We start from the raw sequence: 5,247 nt of genomic DNA, 5'->3' as shown, positions 1-5,247 counted from the left end.
TATATATCACATATATATCACTATATATATATGTATCACATATATATCACTATATAGATCTATATAGCTGGTGCCTGCCAGGTGATTTAAGTGAGCAATTAGAGTGATTTCCTCAACTCTTCCCTTACCTGAAGTCTTTAATTTGGATCCAGCCAAATCTAAGATAGGCCTTGATTGCCCCCAGCGTTTCCCCCTGGGCTTTGTAGTTTCTAGAATCTGAGTTTCCTCTAACTTTTAATTTCTCTGTGGTGATTTTGGGATATAGTCTGCTGCCCATCTTTCAGTTCCCTGAAACTGAATTCCCTCTAGTCCAGTCTGATCCTACCCCCGCTTCCACTGCTGCCACAGCATTTTGGGGAGGCTTTTCACCTTGTCTTGCTGGAAAATCTATTTCAATTTGACACATACTGAGGAAGACCTTCCAAGTGCCAGGTTCCATGTAGACTGCTGTGGGCAACCTAACAGATGAAAATCCCAGCCCTCCATTTGATTAAGTTCCATGATGGAGGCAGGGGAGTGATAAATGAAAAATAAGATAAGTAGGTAGAATGTTGAGCTTGCCCAATGGTGATGTATCTCTTATCTTCTATGGAATGGTCTCACTCCTCATGAGAGAGGCAGCAGAAGTGCTGAGTTTCATAGAATCTCTTCCTGTTGCCTTTCTTCCTACTCAGTGCAGGACAGTTCCCCACCAGCCAGATTTTCAAACCAGGAGCCTCACACCACTGTAACTTCACCTTCACACTGTCCTTATATTAAGTGTCTCAGGTCTGATGTACTTTCTCAACATAAAGATAAACATGGATTTCTCTCTTCCCATTGAAATGATCTTTGCTCTAATCCCCGTGGGCTCTTTGCTGAACTGGGGTCCTGGGGATTGCTCTGATTCACCAGCCTGGGACTGACACAGGAGGAGAGAACATTAGCCTGGTTCTCTACCACACTTGCAATCCAACAATCTCAGGAAATTAGAAAGTACTAGCAAGTTTGTGTGATACTCACTCAAGACAAAACTTGGCCAGAATTTATGGGAGACTAATGCTAATCTTGTGTTCTCCCTCAGTGTGAGTGTTGTCACATCTCACTGCAGAAATATTAGTGTGTTTGATTGTGGCCAATTGCTCCCCACCACCAGGGATGTTATCTCATGTGTCGGAGAGCTGAAGCTGGAGCAAAATGGACATGCCATCAGGGATTCAGTTAACAGGAAGATTTTATCCAATCACATCTGTTAAACGCATCATCGACCCCACACCCTATAAAAGGGAGGAGCCTTAGGCAGTCAGAAAAGCCTGTGGAGATTTTGGCCCAGGAGTACCCAGTTGGAAGGTCAGTCTTCCTGAGTAGGTGAGTTTCCAGAACAAAAGGGAAATTTCCAATTTTGTTGCTCCTGTTTTGTGCATGATTATGTGGGTATAATCATTGCGGGGAAACATCTAGTTGCAAAAATATGGGGCTTATTCAGGCATTAGGTATGGTGTGTCTCTCAGTTGAATGTGGGCCCCCAAAGGTAGGGCAGCCAGATCGGGTGGAAAGCGGTGTCCTAGCAGGTGAAAGGATTCATTGACGCAGAACGAAATTGATAGAAGTTTACCAAATACACTGCAAGGCAGCCAGCAGCTCCGCAGAGAGACTGCTTGTAATGAATGGGCAATGGGCTGGGGGCTGTTTTTAAAGAAGGAAGGTGGGGAGGTATGGTGACATAAGGAATTTTTCAGGTTTTTTGGTAGCTATTCCTGCTTGTAAGTAGCTCATTGATTAGTTAGGGCTTCTGGATGATTTGAGGTGGGTCACCTGATGGGGATTGCAGTGGTCCTTTCTGCATTCCACTGCTCAAGCCTGTTGCCTAAAAGCGGCCCCTGCTCTGCTGGGGATGGTCTATTCTGACCGATGCTCTGGCTCCATAGGTATTGATGTTGTGGGCTTTGTAAAATCCTGGCCAGATTGAAAGAGTTCTCCATTTGGAAGCATTTTTGTATAGCTGTGTTGTCTTGTTAATTTTGTTTCTTGTAAGACTTTTTTAAAAAGATTGTATTTATTTACTTGCCTGAGAGAGAGCTGGAGCACAAGCAGAGGGGAGGAGCAAAGGGAGAGGGAGAAGCAGACTTCCTGCTAAGCAGGGAGGCGGGTGAGGAACTAGATCCCCGGACCCTGGGATCAAGACTGAGCCACCAGGCGCCCTTCTAGTAGGACATTGTTATGGTATCTTGTTAGAGTGTTGGTCCAGAGTGGATTGGGGTGGGGACAGGGGCCAAGAGTCAAAGGGTAAGTACCAGCCATTCAGCACACCCTTACGAAGGCTTACCTTGTGCTAGGGTCTGTCCATGTGCTTTACATATGTTAACTCATTGAGATCCAGTGACAACTCTAAAAGCTCGGTGTTTTTAAGAATTCTGTGACGGGGCGCTTGGGTGGCTCAGTCGTTAATCAGGTCATGATCCCAGGGTCCTGGGATCGAGCTCCACATCAGGCTTGCTACTTCATGGGGAACCCTGACCCTCCCTCTCCCACTCCCTCTGCTGTGTTCCCTCTTGCTGTGTCTATCTTTGTCAAATAAATAAATAAAATCTTAAAAAAAAAAAAAAAGAATTCTGTGGCAGATGAAGACCTTATTGGTAACTTGCTGGGGCCGAACAGCTTGTTCCACATCAAACCTAGCAGTCGGATTTTGAATTCCAAGTTCTTAATCATGATGCTCTACAGTGGTATCCCTGTGGGATTGAGAACTTGTGACTGTGTGGTCTGTGTGTGCCTGGGGTGGTCCTGAAGAAGAAAACTTGTGGGGAGACACAGATGAAGAGAGCTGCAGGGGGGAGAAAAAGCCGAGTGTACCTGGATGTAGACACCTAAGATGGGGGTAGAAGGGTGAGATGGCCCAGGCAAGGCCTCCAGAGACCAGGAAGGATTTAGTACTTTTTCCTGACGGCAAGGGAAAGTAACGTAGGGGTGACTTGAGGAGATTAGCATTGTATACCAAAGTCATCTGGATTAGGGAGAGGGAAAAATGTATTCCATTTTCTTCTGTGTGGTTCATCTTTATTTCATTTCTAGATGGGATTGGGATGGCTAATCCTGTCAGACTTACCAGATGAGGATGACACTGAAATATCTTCTAAAAAAAAACCAGTTCATTTTCTGTGCCCACGTAATACACCGATTCCTCATCTTTTTGTTTTATAATATGACATTTCTTTTTTGTTTTTTTTTAAGATTTTATTTATTTATTTGACATAGATCACAAGCAGGCAGAGAGGCAGGCAGAGAGAGAGGAAGGGAAGCAGGTTCCCCGCTGAGCAGAGAGCCCGATGTGGGGCTCGATCCCAGGACTCTGGGAACATGACCTGAGCTGAAGGCAGAGACTTTAATCCACTGAGCCACCCAGGCACCCCTATAATATGACATTTCTTAAAATGATGTTATTTTTCAGTAATCTCTATACCCAACATGGGGCTCAAACTCACAACCCTTAGATTGAGTTGTATGCTCTACCAACTGAAACAGCCAGGCATCCCAGTAGGAAATTTCTTAAAAATACAGATCCTGGGCTCAGTGGGTTAAACCTCTGTCTTAAGCTCAGGTCACGATATCAGGGTCCTGGGATCGAGCCCAGCATTGGGCTCTCTGCTCTCTCGGGGGAATCGTTAAAAAAAAAAAAAAGGTTTATCATCAGTAAGGTTGATTAATTAACCTCATTAACTAAAAGAGGAGTGTCTTTTTATATGCTCTTGTGTAACACTAACATTCTTTCTTTCTTTTTTTTAAAAAGATTTTATTTATTTATTTGACAGACAGAGATCACAAGTAGGCAGAGAGGCAGGTAGAGAGAGGGGGAGGTAGGCTCCCTGCTGAGCAGAGAGCAAAATGAAGGGCTTGATCTCAGAATCCTGAGATTATGACCAGAGCCCAAGGCAGAGGCTTAACCCACTGAGCCACCCAGGTGCCCACATTATTTCATTCTTAAATGTCTCATAAAATTCAGTAGTGGAGTAATATGGGCCTGAAATTTATATTTTCTTTTTGTTTTTAAAAATTATTTCAGTGATATAATTAAATACACATTTCTTCTATTTTTAGATTGTAGTTTTTTAAAGATTTTATTTATTTATTTGAGAGAGATTGAGGGTAAAGAACAGAGGGAAAGTGAGTGGGAGACGCAGACTCCCCACTGAGCAAGAGCCCTAGGTGGGACTTGATCCCAGGACCCTGAGATCATGACCTGAGCTGGAGGCAGAGGCTTAAACCACTGAGCCCCCCAGGCACCCATAACTTATAGTTTTTAAGGATCCACCACTATCAGTGCTATGCAATATTTGACTATTATTTTAGCTAGTAAAATAAGATAAAAAAAAATACATCCAGTATTATTTATAGATGTCCTGATTTTGTTTTGAAACAGATCTCCAGAAACACTGGACTTCACAAACTGAATCCAGGAAGTTGAATCTCTGATAAATATTCCTAAGAATAGATTCATTTCTGTGTGAACCATCTATGGATGACCCTGGATCAAAACACTTTACACCCTGCCAAGGACCTGCTTTCCAAAATGCAGAGGACATTTCTGAGTTCCAGGATGCTCGGCACAACTTATTTCAAAATGGTAATGGCTCCCATGCAAAGCAGGAACTGCAAAGACTCTATAAATCATTTTACTCATGGCTGCAGCCAGAAAAACACAGTAAGGATGAAATCATTTTTCAAGTGGTCCTGGAACAGTTCATGATCAACAGACACTGGAGTGATCGGTCTACATTGAAGAGGAAATGGGAATCCAGTGGCAGAAACCTGGAGAAATTCATGGAAGATCTGACTGATAGTTCTGTGAAGCTACCTAACCTAGTGAGTAGAAGGTTCTTTTTCCCCTGGAGTGAAGGGCCGAAAGGAGTAAGGAATAAGTAGTCAGTAGGAGGCAGCTGGAAGAGAAAGAAGTTATCGCAGATGCCATTATTTGTCAGATCACACTCTTCCTCACCAAGGGGAATCTTTAGCAACCAAAGTGAGAAAAAGTAAAGTGTTCTAGCCATTCTTTCAGTGGGATGTAATATACAAACCAACATATTAATTTAGTTCATTGAGATTCGTTGGAGAGGGATGCCTGGGTGGCTCTGGCATTAAGCCTCTGTCTTCAGCTCAGGTCATGATCCCCAGGGTCCTGGGATCATGACCTCAGAGGAGCCTGGCTTCCCCTCTCTCTCTCTGCTGCCTCTCTGCCTACTTGTGAGTCTCTCTCTGTGTGTCAAATGAATA

The sequence above is a fragment of the Mustela nivalis genome (assembly GCF_964662115.1).
Source record: "Mustela nivalis genome assembly, chromosome: 18".
Classification (NCBI taxonomy): domain Eukaryota; kingdom Metazoa; phylum Chordata; class Mammalia; order Carnivora; family Mustelidae; genus Mustela; species Mustela nivalis.
Note: the sequence above shows the minus strand (reverse complement) of the source record.